Source organism: Gossypium arboreum, chromosome 7 (genome assembly GCF_025698485.1).
Source record: "Gossypium arboreum isolate Shixiya-1 chromosome 7, ASM2569848v2, whole genome shotgun sequence".
NCBI lineage: Eukaryota > Viridiplantae > Streptophyta > Magnoliopsida > Malvales > Malvaceae > Gossypium > Gossypium arboreum.
Genome location: NC_069076.1, coordinates 80,409,273 through 80,420,395, shown reverse-complemented (window position 1 = coordinate 80,420,395; position 11,123 = coordinate 80,409,273). Strand labels below are relative to the sequence as shown.

Below are 11,123 nucleotides of genomic sequence, written 5' to 3'. Positions count from 1 at the left end.
TGGTTACTCGTCAAGGTTAAACCTACACGAATCAGATAATAGTGTAACACCTCTCACCCATATTCAATGCCAGAATAGGGTTATGGAGCATTACCAGACTTATAACACATATAACCGTACTTTTCTCATACATTCAATCAATTCATACAATCATCATTCATTCTCAATCAATGTGTCCCTTATAATAACCTATGAGGCCTTAAACATGCTTTAGGAGTGGTTCCGGACTAAATCGATAACTTATAAAAATTTCACGAAACTTTGGAAATTTTTCACAAAATAGAGAACACACGCCCGTGTGAGCAGGCCATGTGTCTCGCACGACCACTAGACACGCCAGTGTCACCGGTCGTGTGAAAACAGGGGGTACATACTGACTTGGGTCACACGGCCAACCACTTGCCCTTGTGTCTAGCCCGTGTGCCCTTCTAAGTGGCCACACACGCTCATGTGCCAAGCCGTGTGCTAGGCCGTGCCAAACCTGTAGGGTATAACGACTTATGCGACACGGGCAAGTCACATGTCCGTGTGCCAATTAGGGGGTATACTGACTTGTACCACACGGCCAGTCACACGCCCGTATGTGAGACCGTGTAACATGGGGGGTATACTGACTTGTGCACCAGGGGACACATGGCCATGTAACATGACCGTGTGTCATACACAGTTGAGACACACACCCGTGTCTCTGCCCGTGGGGACAAAAAATAGGCTATTTACAAAGCCATTTTGCCACCCTATTTTTACATACCTATACAAGCATAATTTGCAACATTTATAACTCAATAGATAGCCAATCCACAACATTTCATACACATTTTATACCAATTCGATATAGTATTCAAATACCTAATTAATATCATGCATTTTTCATTCATTTGCCTATCACATACCAAGACAACATTGCATATTTTCATTCCATCTACTATTTTCCAAAACATACCATATTTGAATACTTATACACAATCAAAACATTGTACCCAGTTAAGCCAAATCACATGGCTTTAACATAAACCACAAAATGTACCAAACTCACCATCTTAAGTAAGTATAACTATCATCTTTATAGATAACCTAAACATGTCATATTTACATATATCCATAAGTTCAAAGGTACCAATCGACAACTGGATAGTATGATGCGTAACTCCGACTTTATCCGAATCGAGCGAGCTATCGAACCTTTATAAAACATAGAAAAGAAATAGAGTAAGCTTTATAGCTTAGTAATCACGTATAATTTAGCATTTAACTTACCATTTACACATAATCAAACATGTAACGCCCCAATTTTCGGGAATTCTGTGAATGTTGGCATAGGTTTAATTATGTTAGTGGGCTTTTAGAAAGCCCAAACTTAAGATAGAACCCAACAATTTTAGTTAATTTTTGTTCCATAAGAAAAAGGGGGTGAAATTATGAAATAGGACCTATGTGAAAATGTTTGAAATGCTATAGGCTAAATTGAAGTGGCCAAATAAATAGGAGTGCAAAATAGGAGGATTTGCATGATAAACCTCCCATTTTACATGAAGTGGCCAGCCATCATGTTGTTGTAGACAAAATGTACACTTGATATCCATAATTTATGGTACAAATTGATACAAATTGATAATAGGTTAGGTAAATGTTCAATGATAATAGGTTAGGTAAATGTTCCATGATAATGGGTTAGGTAAATGTTTCATGATAATGGGTTAGGTGAATGTTTCATGATAAGAATTTCATGTCTTTTGTATTAAAGAATTAAATGGATGAAATATGAAGTTTTATTAAAAGAAAAAGGGGTGAAAAGAACAAAGTTTTGTCCATCTTTGTTCATCATAGCTGAAAGTTAGAGAAGAGAAAGGAGAGGAGAAAACTCTTGAGTATTTGGTCATTAGGAGGAGGAAAATTGAAGGTAAGTTCTTGGTACCTTGCTTCTATTTTGAGGTTCATGAGTTCTTCTTGATTCTACCTTAACTCTTGAAGTATATTTTGATTTTTAGTTGTGTTGTGAGCATTTAGTCATGAATTAAAATGAAGGAAATGGTTGTTGTTTCATGTTCTTTTGATGAAAAAATGGAAGATAGGTGAAGTTGAGCCAAACAAATGAGCATGCATATGCCTTAGATGTTAAAGGGAAAAATCAGCTAACATGTTGTGCTTTAAAATGGTGAAATGGAGATTATACTTAAGTAAAATCATAGATATGTGATGATTGATTGGTGATATACATGTTTAAATAACATGCATGCAAGGTATGTGTGAAAGAGTGATTTGTTAATAAATCTGCTTGGGACAGCAGCAGTAACGTGACTTTGGAAAATCACCATAAATTGTGGGAGATGAATTAGAAGCTGAATAAATTATGTAATTAAAGATTATTGAGTCTAGTTTCTAATGAAATAAACAAGAACATATTTTGAATTCTGTACAATGAGAAATTTGATTCGTAATGAAGAGTGGTCAGATTAGTCAAACAGTGAAACATGGGAAACTTTGAGAAAAATCTGGTATTAATTGGCTAAACCAATAATTCTGAAAATTTTATGGATAGAAGATATATGAGTCTATTTTCAGGGAAAATTAACGGAACTTGATTTGGAGTTTCGTAGCTCCAGTTATAAATAATTTAGTGACTGTTGCTCAGGAAGACAGCTTGCAGTGAAATTATGATTATGTGGTAAACATTGACAAAAATTTGTTAATGAGTTGCTTATTGATTTCTTATAAGCTTACTATGATCTGTAGGTGTGGTTGGCTGAATATGGTATGAGGTTAATATGTAGTTCGTGTTTGAATAGTTAGATTAACGTGTTAGTAATCCAATTGTAGGCAGTTCGTGTGTGTGGATCTCACAAGATATCGTCGCAAAATGTGTGTAACTAACACCTCTTTCTTAGTCTAGATCGGCAAAAGTCGAAAAGCGAAAATCAAAACCGGTATTTTGTAGATTTGCGAGTGTGCGAATGCTCGTGAGGTAAATCGATTAATGTTTTGGTAAGCTGCAAAATTTGGACTGCAAAGTGCATGATTTCGTGTTCTCGATATTTTTGGGCTTAATGGGCCAAAATTGGAATGATGGGCCAACGCCCAATTCGTAAGAACCCTCGACGTGATTCGTTAGTACGTGAAAAGTAGGAATATGCATGAAAAACCCTAAAATAGATAAATTACTGAAATACCTTTAAAAGTGGAAAATTTACGCTTTACCCCTAGTAGATAAATTACCAAATACCCCTAGGGTTAAATTGACCTAAATGCATGTTTGACTATTGTTATTTATCGCATGCCATGTTGTTATTATCGATGCATGGGATTGGGATATTGACGGAGGAAGTATCTGAAAGTGGCTTGTCCACGCATTGGAGGCTTTGCCTCAATTTATCGTTAATCGAGCAGCAAAGGCAGCAATCGTGGAGTGTTAATGGGTGGGTTGAGCTATTCCCACATGGAGTGTATGGGTGGTGATGCGGGTGGAGTGTAGTGGTTGGTGGGTTGAGTAGTCTCCCAAATGGGCTTGCATATGTTATTGATGTTGCATGTATTTTGAAATGGGCCTATGGGCCATCTTGTTATCTGAATAAGGGCTAAGGCCCTTTATTGTAATCTGAAAAGGGCTCGCCCAGCACCACCACTATTACTGAATGGGCTTAGGCCCAATAGGCTTGAGCTGACTTGGGCTTTGAATGGGTTTTCCTTACACACTGAGTTTCCCAAACTCACCCTTTTATTTTCATCCACGCAGAAATCCCTAACCTAGTGGGCTTGGAGTCGTGAGGGAATTTGAGTGGCCACCCGCTCAAAGTTTGATTTTCTTCCGTGAACTGGACATCCTTTTATTTATGTTTGAAGTTTTTAGGCTTTTAAATATAATAAGGCCGCTTAATTATTTTTCATGGTTTTTAATATGTATTACTAAGATAGGTAATACTTATTTTAACTGTTGAAATTGGATAGCTTTAGCGTTTTCAAAAACAACAGTTGATTTCAAAATAACACGACAACAAGCAAAGCTTCCGCAATGAAAGTATTTTCCAAAATTAATCACTTTTCCTAAAATGACTTAATCGAATCGGTTTCCTAGAAATATCCATGACGTTGAGGTGTGGCAATGGCGGTATGCATGTCTAGGATTGGATCCGAAGGAGCTTGGTATTAGCGATCCGATGGACTCACCACCTCTTTTCCGGTTTCCTACCGGTGCATGACTTCCATTCACTTTAACCCTTAATGAATTAATCTTTTGAACATCAAGTACGATTTTCTGGACTTAGAATGGAAATTTTTTTTTTACGTTTTTGATGTGGCATGCCGGATCCGGCCATAACTTCTGGGCCGGGTTTGGGGTGCTACAAAACAATTAAACAAAGTATATCAAATTCACTTGCCAAATGCCAATACACAAGCATTCATCAACAAGTTAGTCACATAAGTACATTTAATCATCCATTATATCAATTTAATACTCAATACATTGTATCATATCAAATTCATATATCATGTACATCATTTGTAACATTTCACTCTCAATCATATAAACAGTAAATCATTCGATAAACAGTAAGTCATCCATTTAAACAGTACTTCATCCATATAATAGCAATTCATCCATATAACACATAAATTTTTCACATAACCAATAATAGAATTTATACCTGTTGAACCTATTAGAATATCGATAGATACATGGGTAATACACACTACGTGTATTAATCGATAATCCATCAATTCATCATCATATTCACTCTTTCGAGCTATGATCGGTAAGCTCCTCCTGAGCTGATGGACAGTAAGCTCTATTGAGCTGAAATAGTAAGCTCTGACGAGCTGAGAACAATAAGCTCTTACGAGCTGATATATCGGTAAGCTCATACGAGCTGAGGTGAGTCCGCAACATATGCAGGATCTCAACCTAAATAGTAACCCTAATAACATGTCACTCATATCTTACGAATTCCTACGGTTCAAATGGGGCTCGATAACCATCAGACTATATCCATAAGGCATTTGTATTTCAAGTAAATCATTTATTCAATTACATACATTCTTTTCAAATAATTATAAGTATTTAAAAGTTCGATTCTAATTATACGAAGTTACCTCGTATCGCTCGAATAACAAATATCGGCTAATCGTCAACCTTTCCTTTTCCCCGATTTAGATTCAATCCTTGCTTATCTTGATCTATTTATTATCAAAATCAGCTTATTTAATCAACTATTTATTCAATTTAGTCTTAAACACACATTAGGACTATTTTACACATTTGCCCCTAAACTTTCACATTTTTACAATTTAATCCTTATCACTTCACACTTTTACCCACATAATTTTACATTTTCATAAATTAATCCTTTTTTGACATTTTTGTCAAAAATCACTTTACAAAACTAATAAATCTATCAATAAACCTTCATAATCTATCACAATTCATCAAATTACTCAAGCATTCAACAATGGTAACATGATAAATCTTTAAAAATTTTGAAATCTAGGGTACGGGCTAGCTAGAATATGAAGCAATGATTACAAAAACATAGAAATCATGAAAAACCGAGCAAAAATGGCACCTTAATGAGCAAATGAACCAAGGCTGAATAGAAAACCTAAAATTTTAGCTTTTCTTCTTACCAAATTCGACTAAGGAAGATGATGATAATATAAAATGGATTTTGTTTTATTTATTTTAACATTTATTAACTATTTTACCATTTTAACCTTAAAATTGATACAAAATTTCATTTATGCCAAACTAATAACATCCACTAACCAACTAATAGTGTAACACCCCAAACCCGGCCTAGACGTTATGGTCAAATCTGGTGACGTCACATGGAATGGAATTTGAAAATCGAATTTATCAAGTTAAAGCTGTTTCCGTTTATTAGCTTTTATTTGTCTCTCATCAATTTCAAAACTTATTTCCTCGCTAATTTGATTCGATTGAAAAAAAACATATCTTGTAGCGGAAGCTTTTAAACCGTGATGTTTCAAGAAAACCATTTGCAGTTAGGAAAAATGTTGATTTTAATTAAACCAAGTTTTCGTTGCAGTTCAAAATCTCATGAAAACAATTAAAAATCCAGAATAAATGCAAACCGACCAAAAGTCCCAAAAGTCCAATTTACATAAAAAATAACCCAGAAAATAAATAAAAGATAAATACCATATCTGATATTAAAGTAGTTCATTAATCATGTGGTCACCGTCAAGTCCTCCGCCGCACCGATCCGTCTATATGTGGGGATTACCTGTACAGTTAAGACAGAATGGGTGAATTTATGTGAACTCAATGTATAATCCCCATAGAAAACATACATACAGTCAATCACAACAAACCGTCAAATGCAGTCTGGGCCTAAGCCCATTACAGTTCCAATAGAAATTTGGGCCTTAGCTCAATTCAGTTTCAGTATTCAGTATTAGTTAGCACTAGGGCCTTAGCCCATCAAAATATCAGTCATGCATACAATAACCAGTAACAGATTCCTACCCACCAGCCTCTATACACCATTTCCATCCATCCCCACACTCCATATGGGGTTAAAAAACTCTCACCCATCCCTACACTCCAATTAGTACCGAATGCAGCACATGATCAGTAGATTTGTAGCTAAGCTACCAGATATTAGGCTTAAGAGCCTTTCAGTACACTTCCTATGGTCATCCCAACCTAATGCAATACAACATACAATAAATGACATGCTATTACATAATTAACAGTTTATATACAGTTCAGTATACATACATAGAAGCATCATGTTCAGTACATACATCATGCATTCAATTTACGCATATAGAGGTCCAAGTAATGCTTACTAACCCCATAGTAGGTTCACAGTCGACTTGGGAGACCCGTGCAACCTTAAGAAACTTTTTTGTTAATGGACCCACACACTCATGTGGCCTGCCCGTGTGTGCCCACACATCCGTGTGGCCCACACGGCCTAATTTGGTCTTGGTCGTATAGTTCACACGGTCTGGCCTAAAATTCCACACGCCTATGTGAACTACCCGTGTGGCCCACACGACCCAAATCAGTCTTAGCCCGTGTGTCACACACGGCCTACTTGGCTATCATATGGTCGTGTCCTACGCGCATGGCCTGGCCCCATTGATCACACGCCCGTACCCCATCACATGGCCTACCATACAGGTAACCACACATCCGTGTAGCGTCGATAGTGGGGTTTTTAGCTTTCATCGAAACCTCATTTTCTGTATTTTCGGGTACACACCTAGTATCGATTGATGCTAAAACGATCCCTGAGCATTCCAGAACCTAAAAACTAGCATTCCAACACCCAATTTCAGTAACATTATCAAAGATCAAACAGGATTGTAACGAGACGTTCATCTATTAACTATTGATAATCATACCTTTAACCGAAACGAGAATCCCACCCACTTAACTCGTTGATTCCAGACCCTCTGCCCCTCGAATATGTCCTAAACACCAAAAGAGACCCTTAACAAAACGATTCGTCAAACAAATGAAAACTGAACCTACTAAAACCTATATCAGATGTGAATGGAGAGTGGAAAAAAGGCAGAGTTTCAGTACCCGAAAGGAGGTAAATGAAAAAAAAAGGAAAATGAGAAAAGGGAGATGATCAGTTTTTCTGCAGAGAGAATTTTGGGAAGCTAATAACTCAAATCCCGCTACCTACTCTATCTCAACCACCTACTACTCAGATTTTCAGTGCAACTCAAACTTCCAGCCATCAAACCGAGCAAAAATATTCCCCTTTGCCCATGCAGGGATTCAAACACCAGACCTCCAGCATACTAATACTCCACTTAACCACTAGACCAGCAGGCCCATTCTGACATGTACTTACAAATACTTAAACTTAAGCCTACTAAACGGGGTTTAGGCTTTATTTAGATGAATACCAAAATTTAGCTAAAGACTTAGCTTGAACTTAGGGCCTCTTACACACACCCAGACACTTAACCATTGAATCAGATACACATTTGTGTCAAAATTTTACAAAAGTCAAAAAAAAGTTTTTGGGGCGTTAAAAATGGTATATTTATCAATTAAAGACCTTTAATTTAATGTTCCATAACTATTCAACACTTTTAGTTAATAGAACACAAGTTTTATGCTTTACGCGATTTAGTCCTTTTTACCAAATTGAGCAATTAAACGATAAAATTTTTTTACAAAAATTTTACACCAACATGATATCATACTGTAAAATTTATAATAATAATAAAATAATTATTTTGACTTCATATTTTTTGTTCCAAAACCACTATTCTGATTTGACTAAAAATGGGCTGTTACAAATAGTGTCTGGTCATTTATTAGGGTTGAACGTACATAACAAATAGCTTGGCCAAGGCTTAATATACCTGTATTCTCGAGTCTGCAACACATTTTGGAGCTCGAAACTTACTAGAAATAACCTGTAACCTCGTATATGATACTTTCACTAATTTCATTAAGGTTTAATCTCACATTATACCATTTCGCAACAATCTATTTCAACCTGATTCAATTCTCAATTTAGGTACTAAATCATAGTCAATTCAATATATCAATAAAACATTAATGAACATAAAGATGAAGCTCAATAGCAATTTAAACTATATGAACTTACCAAGGCTAATAGCAAAAGTAGAAGTGCCAAGGACTAGTCTGTAAATTTCCTTTTTCCCCGATTGTCAATCGTCTTGTTTAAATCTTGATCTATAATATATATTTATTTTAATTTAATCACTCAAATATCATAATACATCCTATTACAAATATATGTAAGCTCAATTTTATCTTTCAGTTATTTCTTCAAGTTTTACATGATATTCAATTTAGTCCCTAAAATCAAACTTATCATAACTTCCAAATTTGGACTCCAAATCTTAAACCAACTTCAATATATCCAATAACGGTCCTATTATAAAAAATTACAGAAATTAGATGTCAATTTCAAAATATTAACAATTTAGTCTTTATGTTCAAAACTAACAATTTCCACTTCACAAACTAGGGTTTTTTTTTTTCATTGCTAAGATTCAAATCTAACAACTTAACATTAAAATCTTCAAATATCAACAATGGTAACATTTTGAAACAATAGTAGTTTTAAAAGCAAACATACAAATTAACTAAATGAGTTGCAACAATCCCGAAAACATAAAATTTACGAGAAATGGATGAAAAATGACCTACCATGCATAAAGCTAAAGTTGGCCAAATGTTGAAGCTTTATCAATGGCTTCTCAAGGTTTCATTCTTTCTACAATGAAGAAGAACAAAAAGGAAATGGATGATGAATTTTAATTTTAACTTATATAGATAGTTTATTAATTAATTAATCCTAATTTACTTAATTAATCATAATTTATTAACAATGGATGATAGTTGTCTACCACTATACTAAAAAGGGTCAAATTCCTCAATTGGTCTTTCAGTTAATTAAAATTTCATAACGATTAACTTTTACCATTTTTACAGTTTAATCCTTGTACCTCAATTAGTCACTAATTCAGTAAAATTACTTATCCAAAATTCAATTCACCTATATAATCACTCTATAAATATTTAATAAAAACATTTTCAAGCTCAGTTTATGGAAACGAGGCCTCGATACCTCATTTTCCAAAACCACTTGACTTTAGGACTGAAATATTATATCAAAATTCACTATATCATTTTACTGGACTCGTAAATATTAAATAATAATATTTATGGACTCATTAGTCGAAATTGTGATCCTGAAACCACTGTTTTTGACACCACTGAAAAATGGGTTGTTACATTCTAAGTTTGAATAGTTTATCTTTAAATTGTAAGAATGCTAATTAGGTGGATGGTATAGGATGTTACACTTAGTTTCTTTTATTTCAAATTTTAGAACCCAGAACGTAAGTAGACAAATCCTTTAGCTAACCCTACTTTTAGGCACTCAAATGCTCTCACACATGCATTTTAATTCACATTTTGAATTAGGCCTTATACACATTTTCAGTGTTCAATTTTTTCTTTCTCCATATCATAGTCATTTCTATATTTTTATCTTGTATCGACTCTTGATGACATTACACAAGACTTTACATTTTAACATATTTTTTTTGCCATAATTGCTTTATCCAGTCTTTCCATGATGTCAACATGGTTCATACATGTGCATACATACCTTATCAAGTTTTAATTTCTTCCATGAAACCTTAGTATCATTTTCATATAATTGACTAACAAGACATCACGTAGCAACTCATAATTTCTCTTTCACATTTTAATTTTATTTTATATAACATTATACCATTGAATTTCATATTATCATTAACATAATTAAACACTTAATTATATCATCAGTTTCATAGTTTCCTAAGCTTACTAACTTAGAAGAAATTAGAGTATCCAAGGTATTTACCTTAATTGATGCTCTACAATACTTAATCAAGTTCCATGTATTCCAATTCATCAATAAAGCTTGAAAACCGATGTCCTCATTTCCATACAAAAAAAATACATTAAAATATTAATATAATTTTTTTCAAAACTTTTCTCATAACATTTCACAACAAGTATCAAGCTAGTAGAGATGTAGGAAGTCATTTCTTACCTTATTGAAGCTTTCTCACTCTAGCTTCAACTTCTCTTACTAAAAATCCATAAACCCTAGGCTGTCATTGAAGAAATTGATAGACGAATTGAGCTTAGGAGATTGTTTCCATGGACATTTTGACAAAATCTCAAGGTTGAAGGTGAAGCTTTTGAGAGAAAATGAAAAAAAAAAGTGAGGAAAATGAAAAAGGAGAAGAAAGAGACCTATGAAGGTTGCTGCCAGCTGGAGAAGAGGGGAATGAAAGTTGATAGCTACCTTTATGGATCCCATTTAAAATGACCAACAACAAGCCCAACTGATCCAAGTTTAATTTGTGAAATTGTGGCCTGATTTTTTAATACAAGGTTCTAATAATAAAAAAATAATTTTGAACATCAAATACCATATTAGATATTATTTCCATTACAAAAGTCTTGAGAAATGACTAAATTATCCTTCTATTACAAAATTATCATTTTGGACCAGGCTCGAGCCTAGAAAATGGGCTTAAAATTTTGCATCGATCTGGCCTGGCCCATGATCAAGTCTAGTATCAAATATGAAAATCATATTATTTTAAAG

General features: G+C 34.3%; 1 long non-coding RNA gene across 2 annotated transcripts; it reads right to left on the bottom strand.

Moving 5' to 3' along the window:
* Positions 1-6,026: 6,026 nt before the first annotated feature.
* LOC108483922 (uncharacterized) lies at positions 6,027-10,826 on the bottom strand. Of its 2 annotated transcripts, XR_008285578.1 has the most exons (5): positions 10,766-10,826; positions 10,560-10,620; positions 10,368-10,442; positions 9,164-9,230; positions 6,027-6,236 (listed from the first exon to the last, which is right to left on the bottom strand). It is a non-coding gene; the product is annotated as an uncharacterized LOC108483922 (long non-coding RNA). The 2 variants fall into 2 exon arrangements; XR_001871149.2 differs by lacking the exons at positions 10,560-10,620; positions 10,766-10,826 and having other exon boundaries at positions 10,368-10,553.
* Between the last annotated feature and the right edge of the window lie 297 nt (positions 10,827-11,123).